Genomic DNA, 15,798 nt, shown 5'->3' with positions numbered 1-15,798 from the left:
CCCTGGCATTTTAGGGGCCCTAAACCGTGAGGAGTAGTCTTGAAACAAAAATGACCTGTGAAATCCTAAAGGTACTCATTGGACTTTGGGCCCCTTAGTGCAGTTAGGGTGCAAAAAAGTGCCACACATGTGGTATCGCCGTACTCGGGAGAAGTAGTATAATGTGTTTTGGGGTGTATTTTTACACATACCCATGCTGGGTGGGAGAAATACTTCTGTAAATGACAATCTTTTGATTTTTTTACACACAATTGTCCATTTACAGAGGTATTTCTCCCCCCCAGCATGGGTATGTGTAAAAATACACCCCAAAACACATTGTACTACTTCTCCCGAGTATGGCGATACCACATGTGTGGTACTTTTTTGCACCCTAACTGCGCTAAAGGGCCCAAAGTCCAATGAGTACCTTTAGGATTTCACAGGTCATTTTGAGAAATTTCGTTTCAAGACTACTCCTCACGGTTTAGGGCCCCTAAAATGCCAGGGCAGTATAGGAACCCCACAAATGACCCCATTTTAGAAAGAAGACACCCCAAAGTATTCCGTTAGTAGTATGGCGAGTTCATAGAAGATTTTATTTTTTGTCACAAGTTAGCGGAAATTGATTTTAATTGTGTTTTTTCACAAAGTGTCATTTTCCGCTAACTTTTGACAAAAAATAAAATCTTCTATGAACTCACCATACTCCTAACGGAATACCTTGGGGTGTCTTCTTTCTAAAATGGGGTCATTTGTGGGGTTCCTATACTGCCCTGGCATTTTAGGGGCCCTAAACCGTGAGGAGTAGTCTTGAAACGAAATTTCTCAAAATGACCTGCGAAATCCTAAAGGTACTCATTGGACTTTGGGCCCTTTAGCGCAGTTAGGGTGCAAAAAAGTGCCACACATGTGGTATCGCCGTACTCAGGAGAAGTAGTATAATGTGTTTTGGGGTGTATTTTTACACATACCCATGCTGAGTGGGAGAAAGATCTCTGTAAATGGACAATTGTGTGTAAAAAAAATTAACAAATTGTCATTTACAGAGATATTTCTCCCACCCAGCATGGGTATGTGTAAAAATACACCCCAAAACACATTATACTACTTCTCCTGAGGACGGCAATACCACATGTGTGGCACTTTTTTGCAGCCTAACTGCGCTAAGGGGTCCAAAGTCCAATGAGCACCTTTAGGTTTTACAGGGGTGCTTACAATTTAGCACCCCCCAAAATGTCAGGACAGTAAACACACCCCACAAATGACCCCATTTTGGAAAGTAGACCCTTCAAGGTGTTCAGAGAGGGGCATGGTGAGTCCGTGGCAGATTTCATTTTTTTTTTTGTCGCAAGTTAGAAGAAATGGAAACTTTTTTTTTTTTTTCTCACAAAGTGTCATTTTCCGCTTACTTGTGACAAAAAATAATATCTTCTATGAACTCACTATGCCTCTCAGTGAATACTTTGGGATGTCTTCTTTCCAAAATGGGGTAATTTGGGGGGTATTTATACTATCCTGGAATTCTAGCCCCTCATGAAACATGACAGGGGGTCAGAAAAGTCATAGATGCTTGAAAATGAGAAAATTCACTTTTTGCACCATAGTTTGTAAACGCTATAACTTTTACCCAAACCAATAAATATACACTGAATGGGTTTTTTTTTATCAAAAACATGTTTGTCCACATTTTTCGCGCTGCATGTATACAGAAATTTTACTTTATTTGAAAAATGTCAGCACAGAAAGTTAAAAAAATCATTTTTTGCCAAAATTCATGTATTTTTTGATGAATATAATAAAAAGTAAAAATCGCAGGAGCAATCAAATAGCACCAAAAGAAAGCTTTATTAGTGACAAGAAAAGGAGCCAAAATTCATTTAGGTGGTAGGTTGTATGAGCGAGCAATAAACCATGAAAGCTGCAGTGGTCTGAATGGAAAAAAAGTGGCCGGTCCTTAAGGGGTAGAAAGCCCTAGGTCCTCAAGTGGTTAAACCATGTTCTGACTATTTTTTGTATATTTTATGCAAAGAGTTTTTTAATTTATATTTTTGAATCAAGATTTTCTTATTTTGATGTTATTCTTTGATAGATACTTCTTTACAGTGCGCTGTGAGCCAGCGCATTACGTTCTACTTTTTATCCTTTCGTGTTTTTATATATATATATATATAGACTACTGAGCGCGCTCAAGATGGCAGCCTCTCCTTTTACCTGCTCCACACCTTGTCTCGGCTCTGGGAAGCATTAATCACATATATGCACAGAAGGAACAAAAATACTTACAGATTCTGCACCATGAAATCTCTGGCAACAACTGGAACCTTCTGGGAAACGTGGAAGTTTATGGATGGCTAAATTACAAGCTGGATTGTACTCACCATGAAAGTCATGTGTAGCTGACCTTGGTTTTGGAGTCCTGCATGGGATTGGGAAGCTGATAATCCACACAAACAAACAAAAGCCTTCTCTACTCCTACAAGGACACACAATGGAATAGGATTTCTCCACCTGGATACTCATGAGGTCCACAGCTTCAAACAAACCAACACAATAAAAAGCATGTCCATGCAACACAGCAAGCAGATCTCCTACCTTCCCAAGTCTTCTTCCCAAGGAAAGGGAATTCATCCTCCTCCCCCAAACAGAAGTAATATCTTTCAGCTGGCAATCCGTTTTTGCAGACTGTACAAATACTTTAAATGCATTCAGAGGCTGAAATTATATTGACTCCATTGCCTTTCTAAGTAAACCTTAGTAGGCCCCATGCTTCCGCATATCAATGGACTTTTCACACCTCTTCTAGCAGATTCTGAAGGCCAGCATTTGCTTTTGTCTACCCCCCACTGATAAACAACAACAATCGAAGGAAGAGCTTACTTAACCCATTCCTTCCCAAAGAGCAATGTTAATCTTTACAGCCAGCTTCTTACTATCTCTCAGGCCATTGAGAGCTGCATCTCACATTGGAAAAAAACAAGCTAATTTGCTGTAATCTCTAGGGATTTTAAATAAAACGCACAGAGGTAAAAAAGGCGGCCAGGCCCATAAAAAGTGCCACACTCAGTCTCAGTCCAACTTCAGGGACCCAGGTCCATTCAAAGAAAAGAACTTTCCAGCGATCTCTAGTGATGTTTACTGGAAATCAGAGGCTGAAAGTAGCAGAAGTTACCATGACCCTAGTCAGAGATGCAGTAACACCCCAGCAGTGAACCCAGTCGCCAATGCTAAGCCCCATGCAGTCACTGCATTGCTCTGCAATGCCCGCTCTATAAACAATAAGACAGCCATTATTGCGGACCTTATTCAGACATGCGATTTTTCATGCATCACTGAAACCTGGATTGATGACAATGCGGGCCCCACATTGGAAGCAACCATCCCATACAATTACTCAGTCCTAAGTGAGGGAAGACGAGACCGCAAAGGAGGGGGTGTAGCAATTTGTGGCAAAACAACTCTGCAGCTCAGGGCCCTGAATGTTGGCTCAACAAAGTCCTTTGAATGTATAGGTGCCCAGATCTCAGCTGGTAAAGGCTTCAAAATTTTAGTGGTTTATCGTCCCCCCGGAGATGCTGACCCTTTCCTACAGGAATTCCCAGAACTTCTGGCCATGCTGGCTGTCTTATCCGAGATGGATCATCCTTGGTGACTTCAACGTCCGGGCTGATAACACTCAATCACAAGATGCAAATGAACTAATAAATCTCATGGGTGGACTAGGCTTCACACAAGTTGTAAAATAAGCTACCCACAGAGGAGGGCATACGCTAGACTTACTGTTCCACCTCGGAATGGACATTAGTAACATAACAGTAACCCCAGTGGTGTGGTCAGACCATCACATAATACAGTTTACTATTGAACATCACCCTATCAAGCAGCTCCCTAAAGAAACAATCAAAACCCGACCCCTGAGTAAATTAACACCGGAGAGGATAACTGCCAACCTGGATTTTACAAATCTGCTCCACAGTCAAATGGACCCAAACTCTCTAGTAACCCAGTACAACAACACGATATATGAAACACTTGACAGTATTGCCCCATGGCGCACCAAATCAGCAACCAAAAAGCAGAAAGCTAATTGGTTTGACAAAACCATCATGGATCTAAAAAATCTAAAAAACCATCATGGATCTAAAAAAGAAAGGGCGCAGACTAGAAAGACAGTGGCGTAAATCAGGGACTGGGGAGCACAAATCTAGCCTAGTTCAACACCTCAGACAATACCAACAAGCAATAACCAAGAAAAAATCAGACTTTATCTCGCACAAAATATCTACAGCCAACAACAGAGCTGCTCAACTCTTCCACACAGTGGAATCACTCTGCAATCCTTCCTGCCTAAAAGCCCCAACCACATACTCCAGGGAAAGGTGTGAGGAATTCTCTGCCTTCTTCACAAACAAGGTGTCTACCATCCGTGCCAGCATTACACCAACAACATCAATTGACCACTGGACGTTGCATATACCTACTACCGTACCACCATGGCAAGTCTTTGACACTCTGAGTGTAGAAGATTTTGGAATTCTCATTCAAAGTCTCCGCCCCACTACCTGCGACCTGGATCCTGGCCCAACTGGATCCTTAATGCAGTGCCCAGCGCTGTTCAGGCCAGCACTTCACACAATCACGCAGTGCTCCTTGCAAAGTGGACTTTTCCCAGAAGAACTAAAGAAAGCAATCATAAAACCCCTCCTGAAGAAACCATCACTAGATCCTGATTCTGTAACCAACTACAGACCTGTGGCGAACTTACCATTCCTATCAAAAGTTATCGAGAAAGCAGTCGCCAACCAGCTAGAAGTCAGGCTTACAGATAACAACATCTTTGATACTTTTCAGTCAGGATTCAGGAAAAGGCACAGCACTGAAACAGCATTAGTCCGAGTAATGAATGATCTACTTACTGCAAGGGACAAGGGTGATTGCTCAATTCTGATTCTTCTTGACTTGTCAGCAGCATTTGATACTGTGGATCATGAAATACTAATCCAGCGACTGAAGAATTACTGTGGCCTAAGGGGTACTGTTCTTAGCTGGTTTCAGACCTTCCTATCTGGCAGGACACAGCAAGTATGTCTGGGCACACACTACTCTAATCCAGTGCCACTTGCCTATGGAGTTCCACAGGGTTCTGTACTATCACCATTACTCTTTGCAGTCTACATGCTCCCACTGGGCAAAATAATCCAGAACTATGGTTTAGGATACCATTGTTATGCAGATGACACACAACTGTATCTGTCCTTCAAGCCTGGCACCCAAGACCCATCAGCATCCATAAATGCGTGTCTAGTGGATTTACAAAATTGGATGAACACCAGCTGGCTAAGGCTGAACTCTGACAAAACAGAGGTGTTGGTGGTAGGTGGTCCACACATGATGGATAAAGTTCAAAACGCTCACCACCTCAAACTAGCAATTGCGGGAGATACTGTACAGTATAAAGACTCTGTGCGAAACCTTGGGGTGATCCTGGATAGAAATCTAAAACTCAGACAGCAGGTATCAGCTGTCGTCAAGTCTTCCTTCTTCCATCTAAGAAATATAGCGAAAATCAAACACCTTATCCCAGCTGAAGACCTACCTGCCCTGGTTCACGCATTTGTATCCTCCCGCCTAGACTACTGCAACGCCCTGTTAATCGGATCTACAGATAAGGTTCTGCGCCCCTTACAGCTAGTACAGAATGCTGCAGCCAGACTCCTAGCCAATGCCCCCCGCAGCTCACACATCACCCCAGTACTGCAAACTCTTCACTGGTTGCCAGTAAAATGGAGAATCAATTTTAAGATCTGCCTGCTGACATTCAAGGCTCTACACCACATGGGACCCAAATACATAGCGGATCTATTGGAACTTTATGCCCCTCCACGCACCCTCCACTCTGCCAACAAGATGAAGCTGGTTATTCCCAGGATACACTTAACATTTGGTGCTCGGGCCTTTTCCTATGCAGCCCCTACTCTATGGAACTCACTTCCACAATCAGTACGAGAGGCTCCTTCTCTGGACAGCTTTAAAAAAAGGCTAAAAACTCACCTCTTTTCCCTAGCCTTTGAGTCTGCATAATGCAGGGTCACAGCGCTTTGAGTCCCCAGGGAGAAAAGCGCTATATAAATATTATTGTTATTGTTATTGTTATATATATATATATATATATATATATATATATATATATTTTGTATGTTTTCACCCAAGTATACTAAATTATGTATTTTTGTGTCGACCATTTAAATTCTAATATCTTTTTTAATCCAAGTACAGCACTTGTATGACAAGCGTACTGATTTCCTTATGTACGCCAACAAATTGTTCATTTTTCAATAAAGTATTTTTAATACACAGAGTTCCACCCACGTAGCCATGACTACGGCCGCAAGGATGGATTTAACTAGCGTGTAGTGCGTATGGGCGTCATCTGACGAAGGCGCAGAGCGCCTAAAAGTGTAATGACGCCATACGCACGCTAAACATACAGCCACGCCCACACCAACCGCGAGACGGCTTCCCCGGATATCGGAGAATGCGCTGCTGGCCACAGCGCGTTGTTGCCAACCTGCATAAGTGTGTAGCGGTGGACTGTACCGCTGATGAGCGAATTGACATTCTACATTTTGAAAGTAGAACTTTTAAATTTGCAATTAAAATCACCCATTGATAATGCACTATGGAGCGCTTCATCTTTTTTAGATTTGCTTTCCCTTGCCAATTGTAATTGGAGCAGCACAGTGCATTGGCAAAAAGGAGAATAAGCATTTGTGGTAGCCTGTTATCCTCACAGGACAGGAGCGCAAGGTTTTGGAATATTTCTGGAAACCTGAAGTTAACTCTTCTGTCTTTAAGTTAACTCTTTAATCCTTAAAATAACTCCAGAGTTAAAGACAGGCTGTTCATTAACTGCGTGTGAAAATAACTACAGAGGAGGTAAATTAACTACAGAGGAGGTAAATTAACTACAGAGGAGGTAACCACTTAAAGAGACTCTGAAGCGAGAATAAATCTCGCTTCAGAGCTCATAGTTTGCTAAACCGCTGCATACGCGCCGCAAAACGGGGGTCCCTTCACCCCCAAACCCCCCACTGCGACACTTGGTCGCAGGCTTGGTCGCTCCTGGAGGCAGGGCTAACGGCTGCAGGCCTGCCTCCATTCGCGTCTATCAGCCGCGCATCGCCGCCTCTCCCCCGCCCCTCTCAGTGAAGGAAGACCGCGAGGGGCGGGGGAGAGGCGGAGATACGCGCTGAAAGACGCGCGTGGGGCAGGGCTGCGGCGGTTAGCCCTGCCCCAACCAGGAAGCGCTCCCCCGCATTTCGGAGGGGATTTGGGGGGACAGGGACCCTCGTTAAGCCGCGGGATAGCGGCGGTTTAGCAGGGGCACACGTGCCCCTGCTATATATGAGGTCTGAAGCGAGATTTTTTTCTCGCTTCAGACTCTCTTTAACCTCCTTGCCATTCTAAAAAATCCGGCAAGGAGGCAGCGCCGCACTTTTTTTAAATTTTTTTTTTTTTAAATCATGTAGCGAGCCCAGGGCTCGCTACATGATAGCCGCTGAGCGGCGGCATCCCCCCACCCACTCCGATCGCCTTCGGCGATCAGAGTATGCAGGAAATCCCGTTGAGAACGGGATTTCCTGCAGGGCTTCCCCGGTCGCCATGGCGACCGGGCGGGATGACGTCACCGACGTCATGGACGTCGTGATGTCAGAGGGAATCCCGATCCACCCCTTAGCGCTGCCTGGCACTGATTGGCCAGGCTGCGCAGGGGTCTGGGGCGGGGGGGGGCGGGGCGGCGGGTAGCGGCGAATCGGCGGCGATCGCGTACCACACGCAGCTAGCAAAGTGCTAGCTGCGTGTAGGAAAAAAAAATATGCAAATCGGCCCAGCGGGGCCTGAGAAATCCTCCTGCGCAGGTTAACCCGAACTGTGTTCGGGATAACCGGCAAGGAGGTTAAGCCGATCTGTGCTGTGTGGGCTCTCCAGCCCACAGCACAGATCACTTTGAAGCCAGGGCGACCAGACTTCCCCCCTTTTTTCCCCACCAGGGGGATGTCCTGCCGGGGGGGTCTGAATGCCGCCGGCCATCTGCGTTTTGCGGGGGGGCTCCTCAAAGCCCCCCTCCGCAGCCATTTCTGCCCTCACGCTCCTTACCTCCCTCTCCCTCTTCCTACGTAATACGCAGGACGGAATTCCGTCCTGCGCATTGAAGGATAGGCTTCCGCCTATCAGATGCCGGTGATCACCGGCCAATCAGAGGCCGGGAATCGCCGATCAATGGCCTCAATTCACTAAGATCATGCTGGAGATAATAAGGCAAGAGAAAACTTACCTCCACACAGTAAGAGAGTTATCTTATCTCTTCATTCCTTAAGTTACCTCCTCTGTAGTTAATTTACCTCCTCTGTAGTTAATTTACCTCCTCTGTAGTTATTTTCACACGCAGTTAATGAACAGCCTGTCTTTAACTCTGGAGTTATTTTAAGGATTAAAGAGTTAACTTAAAGACAGAAGAGTTAACTTTAGGTTTGCCTGAGGTAAAATGTTTCCTGAATACTACATGCCTTATCACCATGGTAACAACTCTAGAAGAGTTATTAAAGACAGGAGATAAGCTTAGTGAATTGAGGCCAATGTCTGTTATTAGGTGATAAGAGTCTATAACCCTCGCTTGAGATAAATCAGGTTATCAGAGAGGGTGCAACTACACACTGATGCAGGGAAAACTTTTATAGAATAATATAAATACAATTAATTCTGGATTTACTGCAGAGAGAAAAAGTGTGTTGGCAACACTTGCTGTAGTCTGGTGTCACTCAATTATGGTTTCAAACCTTGGACAACTAGCAGAAGTCAACTTTTAAATGTGTCCACATAAGATTTTCAGGACTACTTCTGCTCTCTCATTTTGTGCATTCTTAAAGAGTAACTGTCAGGCTGCAGAAGCTAATTTAAACCTCTATTCTCCTGTGTTAAACAGTTTAGAAGGAAGCCAGAAAGCCATTAGTGAAGATAAAAATCTCAGTTACCTTTGATGTGTGCTTATCAGCAAAGCTGTTATAAACGCATAAGGACGCAAGCCGCATACTATACTGCAAAGCATTCTGGGGCCCTCCCCTCGGCTGCTAATGAGACGTTACAGCAGCTTGTAATCAGTCCAGCGCGTAGCACTGATAAATCTCCGGGCAGAGTACACTGCAGGAGTCAGCTATTGTTCCTAGCCACATGGCTCATTAATATTCACTGCACACTGTGTTATTCAGCACGAGCTTTTCTGTGATCAGGAAGCAGGCAGGACATGACGACACATTTGACAGAAAAACATGGAGCCTGCCATGAGCTGTCAGGAGCATCTATCTCTGCATATACTATATAAAAATTCTGTGAAGTACAAACGTGGACAGTGAAATGCATATGTAATGTAAGTACAGCCAATCTTTAGCTACTGATATATGTGTTTATTTTCTCTGAGACCTTATGCCTAACAGCTCCTCTTTAAGAACTTTAGTAAGGCCTCTTACAGACTGGAGGCTGAACAGCGGCCTTGCTGAGTCTGCTACTCATGAGTGCAAAAAAAGGGTATGGAGGTTGCAGCACTGTTTGTACTTGTGACTGCATGAAGGCTAAGGCCTGTTTCCACCACAAACTGCAGACACAATGCAACTGCAGTGATTTTTACTCATTTTACTTATTGTGTGACTTTTAATTGTACATTTTGTAGAGAGATAAATACTGAATGCGATTGTATCCACGGTTTGGATTTGTGAATTGCAAGGATAGCAGCAAGATAATTGAAATTGCGGTGTCTTTTCCACTAATACGATTTTGTTTTTCCCCAAACGCTAGAATACTGCAATCAGCATTTATTTCTGGAGTGCAAGAAAATCATATACGATTAATCTGCAATTTTCCTTGCTTTATTTTTTATGTATTTTTTTTTGCTAAAGAATCACCAGAAAAATGCACACACAAGATGAAAATTAAATATCACACAAAAATCTCACCAAAACCGATGTGATGAAAATTTGAAAAATTGTGATTGCATTGCAGTGTGAAAAGGGATTTTGAAGATCATGTAATTAATTAATTTAATCGCAAACACACTGCATGCAGTGCTTTGGTGATGATCACACTGTGATTCTCATTCTATTGAATAGGAATTACAAGTGTAAATCGCGGCAAATCGTGAGATTTTGCTTGCCGGATCGCAATTGCGGACACAAACGCGATTGCGATAAAGCGCCCAGTGATCTAGCCCTAAACACCTGCAGACACCCAGTGCTTAACAATGGGGACAGTGACCGTCACTATGAAACATATGAGTAGGAGTTTTAACACGGGGGGGGGGGGGGGGGGGGCAGGGGGTACACTTTATTAAACAACTTTAAAACCACTAAATGAAAGCATAACTCACATTGTGGGTCCTTGCACACTACTGGACCCCTTTGCCTCAATACACATCAACACTATTGCGCAATAACCAATAAAGTGCCAAGTGCCGGCCAACAAGTTCTGGATTAGGGATGTCCCAGTTACATTTAATATGCTTCGATTTGGTCAAGATGCCCCCTTGGAAGAGGCGTTTAGATTTTGTCAAATTAAACATTATTTTGTATCGTTATTTCCTTCCTTTCCAATGTTTGAACCTACATCTTTTGAAACGCTTTACTTCGGGTTTGCCCGTCGTAAAGGTCTCATTTCTTTGTTGTATGCATTGCTGTTGGGACGTGAAAATGCGGACAAAATGCCATATATGAGGGCCTGGGAACAGGAATTGGGAATTAAGCTTACGCAATATGACTGGTCCCTTATCTGGACTGCAGTCTCCAAGGTGGTAAAGTCAAATATGGTGAAAGATACGGCGGTTAAGCTTTTGTTTCGGTAGTATTATACCCCGGTTAAAATTCATAAAATGTATCCCTCAGCCTCTTCATCTTGCTTTCGAGGTTGTGGTATGGAAGGGTCTTTGGTGCATGTTTTTTGGGATTGCCCTTATGCACAACGTTTTTGGGACTCATGGAAAAATTTAATACAAGATGTGTTCGGTTTTCCAATCTCTTTGACTGCCCCCCAGGCCCTTTTATATATGGCTAATGATGAAGTTCCTGGAAGTTTCCGGCCCTTATATAGATACATGTTATTGGCTGCCCAATGGTCAATAGCCCTCCAGTGGAAATCCACTGGTTTGGAGTTAGCTTTGGTTACTCAGCGTCTTGACTTGATGATGTTAATTGATCGAGTCTATTATTATAGTGTTGAGAATATAACAAGATTTGATCTTATTTGGGATGCATGGAAAACGTATAGACAATCTTAGTTCCCCTTGGACAGATGTGTGATGGGTTTCTATTTGTTTGTATGCCTCTGACATTCGGGACTCTTGTGTTTAGACAGGATGTTATTTTTCTTTTCCCTTTTTTGTTTTTTTTATTTTTCTGTTTGTTTTTATTTTGGGGTTGGTTTTAGTTTAGAGGTTTTTTTTCAGTCAAGAAGAGCAACGTACTATAGAACTTATTAGATTGGACTGATCCCTAGGATCTCAGTAGGAGGCACTCTTGTGCCCCATTTCCTAGGTTGAACGGTATGGACATTGGTATTTTGCTCTTCAATATATATATGCGTAGGATGTGTATCCATGTTTGATATTATTCTTTTTTTTGTATTTGTTCTGCTATCTCTAGCTTGTTGTTGTATTTGCCTTATTGTACAATAAAGCTCTTTATAAAAAAAAAAAAATAAAGTGCCAAGTGCTCAAATATCACCAGACTGACGGTTCAAAACATGCCAGTTGTCCTTCTCATATGTATTATAGTGACAGTCACTGTCCTCATTGTTGAGCACTGGGTGTCTGCAGTCTTCACATAGAGTGGGAGTAGAATATACAGCGCTGAGGAAAACTCTTTCTATTGACATTTGTTCCATGGTGGATCGGAAATCCTCTGGCTGCTGCTCATTTGAAATACACTAGCGCCTATATCTTTCTTCATACTACCATGTTTGGTGTAAGATTTTTCTTTTGTATTTCCATTGATTTTTAAACCATATGCAGTAGCAGAAAAATGCACCAGGCACAGTGTTTGGGAAAAATGAAATCACATAGCATAGTTGGCAGTGGAAACGGCACACTGCAATTTTTTATTATTCCAGTGGCAGTACCATTTGCCAATCACATGCGTAATTGAATCTCAATACATACTATGGTAAAGGGCCCAAAAACAGGGAAATCTCAAGAAAATCCCATGGAACCGCATTTTGTACGTGATTTTTTTGCCTTCCCATTAACTTTACAAAAACGCAAATGTTCAGAAACTGCAGCAGGCAGTGCATTTGCTTTTGTGTAAAAATCCCTTAAAGGGGAACTGAAGAGAGAGGTATATGAAGGCTGTCATGTTTATTTCCTTTTAATCAATACCAGTTTCCTGGCAGCCCTGCTGGTCTATTTCTCTGTAGTAGTATCTGATTAAAACCAGAAACAAGCATGCAGCTAGTCTTGTCAGATCAGACTTATAAGTCTGAACCACTGAAACACCTGATCTGCTGCATGCTTGTTCAGGGGCTATGGCTAATAGTATTAGAGGCAGAGGATCAGCAGGGCTGCCAGGCAACTGGTATTGTCTAAACGGAAATAAACATGACAGCCTCCATATACCTCTCTCTTCAGTTCCCCTTTAACTACTAGAAATGCCACACCACAATTTATTATGATAGTACTGGTATTGTTGGGATTGGAAAAGCTCAGGCGTTTGAAAAATCACATTGGAATGTATGCAGTTGATATGGGCCCTTAGAAACTCTAGGTGAGCTCAGTCATAGACAGGTTGCCTGCCGTTTCCAATGTTATTATTAGAGCCATGGGGGTTTTCAGCATAACATGTGTTAACTGCCTACACTGCAGTTTCAGTTTAAAGAGGAACTCCAGTGAAAATAATGTAATAAAAAAAGTGCTTCACAATAATTATGTATAAATGATTTAGTCAGTGTTTGCTCATTGTAAAATATTTTAAATCCCTGATTTACATTCTGACATTTATTAAATGGTGACATGGTATTACATGGTGACATTTTTACTGTTGGCAGGTGATGCAGCTGCTGCATGCTTTTTTGGCAGTTGGAAACAGCTGTAAACAGCTATTTCCCACAATGCAACAGGGTTCACAGACAGGAAACAGCCGGGATTACCACGGTCCTCAGAGTTTCTTGTGGGAGGGGTTTCACCACATACAGCGCCCCCTGATGGTCTGTTTGTGAAAAGGAACAGATTTCTCATGTAAAAGGGGGTATCAGCTACTGATTGGGATAAAGTTCAATTCTTGGTCGGAGTTTCTCTTTAACACTAAATAAAACTCCCTTGCCCCTCCCATCATTTGCATTTACAACCTCGCAACTCCACTCAGTGGCCCAGCCCCAGTTCTCTAATGCAGTTCAGTTGTTCATCTTGCATCCCCATTTAGGAGTTGCCTAAATGTTACACTACAGTCTGATATGACTCTTCTTAAGGACTAGGATAGAGCAGAGCAGGGACAAGGTCCTCCAGCACCCAAGGCTGAGACACCAAAGTGCGCCCCTCCACCCCTCCCACCCCAGCCGTCACACACTGATTGCTGTTAGACTAAGAGGGCCACAGGGCCCACAACATCCCCAACACCTCAATATCTAGTTATCTGGCTTGCAGTCACTGCTATGTATCCCCTTTTCTTATTTCTTTCTGCTTCATACACAATTAGGAATGACAGCTGAATGAATTGTGCGCCCCCTCCTACACTGCGCCCTGAGGCTGGAGCCTCTCCAGCTTATGCCTCGGCCCGGCCCTGGGATAGAGCAAGTTCAAATTTCAAGATTCTTTTTAAATTGGCAGTCAGGTTTGTCATGTGGCCACATCAGGCAAGAATGAGGATTTACAAGGTTTTCTGCATAACTGACGATCGTGAATTATACCTTATCGATGTTAACACAATCTGCCAAATGAGTTTAGCCCTTATTATCGATCAAAAATTATGATTTATTCATTTTTTTTCACTTCAATTTAGAATTGTTTTGTCTAATCAAATGCGTCAGTTTTGCTAAACCGATTTGCAAGATTCTCACAAACCAATCAGAAGTTGAGCAAAAATCTTGCGAACTTGCCCGCAATGATTTTCCTGCCCCTCCCTATTCAGTACAACTGAGGCCAGCTGACACTTATATTATTACTATTCTTTAGTATTTATATAGCACCAACATCTTCCGCAGCACTGTACAGAGTATAAAATCTTCTCACTAACTGTCCCTCAGAGGAGCTCACAATCCAATCCCTACCATAGTCATATGTCCATTGTAGTCTAGAGCCAGTTTAGGGGGAAGCCAATTAATTTATCTGTATGTGTTTGGGATGTGAGAGTAAACTGGAGTGTCCATAGGAAATTCACACAGACACTGGGAGCACATACAAACTCTATGCTAATAGGGCCCTGGCTGGGATTCAAACCAGACACCCAGTGCTGCAAAGTGAGAGTGCTACACCACCATGCTAATAAACCTCAAGATAAACCTCACACACATGCATTTCTCTCTGTGAATTTACGTTTCACAGAATTTGATACTGAAGTTAAGGATTTGATACTAAAGTTAAGGATCTAATCATACAGTTATATATTTAATCTTAAAGTTTAAATTAAATCTTAAAGTTATTGGACTGCATGAGGCAAAGTGTTAAAGGGACTCTGAGCAGTGCAAAAACCATGGAAAGATGCATATCATTTTAAAGCTTTCTTTCTCCTCTATCCAATGATATATAAACCGCCACCCTACACCTTTTAATTTTCGCTATTTTCGCGGTTGAAATTGCCGCGGCCGCATAGGGCGACGATTTAAAATGATATCCATCTTTCCATAGTTACATTGTATTACACAGGGCGACTTTTTCTCAAAGTCAGCAGCTCCATTCAGCAGAAAAAGTCGCCTCATCGCCCTACGCCTTTTACTTTTCTCTATTTTCGCGATCGAAATCGCAGCCGCGGCAATTTCGATCGCGAAAATAGTGAAAACTAAAAGGCATAGGGTGGTGATTTATATATTATTGGAAAGAGGAGAAAGAGAGCTTTAAAATGATATGCGTCTTTCCATAGTTTCTGCACTGCTCGGAGTCCCTTTAAGTAAATACTAGGGCCTGTATACAATTAACTTTATCTCTGTTCTTTATCTGAGTTTTCTGCGAGGTCATATTTTCAAACTTGTCAATAAAATGCCTTTTAAACCACCTACAAGCAAGAAAATACTCAAAATAATTTTGAGCGCACCTTTTCATTTACCTTTTGGTACTTTTTTTCATTGCAAAGTGCTGAAAAGTTATTCTAAATTGAACATGAAAAATAATCTCCTAGGAGAAAACTGAGGAGAAAAAGTTAATTGCATATGGCCCCACATGTTTTATCACCAAGCAGTTAACAAGAAAAATGACTCAGATTCCTTAATAAAGACCCCAGAAAAGCTTGTGATTTGATTCCCAGCGAGCATCAATTTAGGTCATTATACAGTTGTCAATAACTGTTTGTACCCTACAGGTATGTGATAAAGAGCTCCGTCCTAGTGAAGTTTGTTTCCCACACAAAGCTAACTCTTTAGGCATGCCTTTCACAAATGGACCTGCCTTGTGTGCTTATTAAATAGACTTTGATTTATACAAAGCCTGATAAACTGTGACAAAATACAATAGCCCTGAATACCTTGGCTCTGTTGTAGATCTACACATTCCAAAAGAGCCAGTTAAAAAGTACGTCTGAATTTAGATGCATTTGTTAACCTTTATTACAATGTGTAGAAATATTGGCATAAAAGGTG

Source organism: Hyperolius riggenbachi, chromosome 4, assembly GCF_040937935.1.
Source record: "Hyperolius riggenbachi isolate aHypRig1 chromosome 4, aHypRig1.pri, whole genome shotgun sequence".
NCBI lineage: Eukaryota > Metazoa > Chordata > Amphibia > Anura > Hyperoliidae > Hyperolius > Hyperolius riggenbachi.
Note: the sequence above shows the minus strand (reverse complement) of the source record.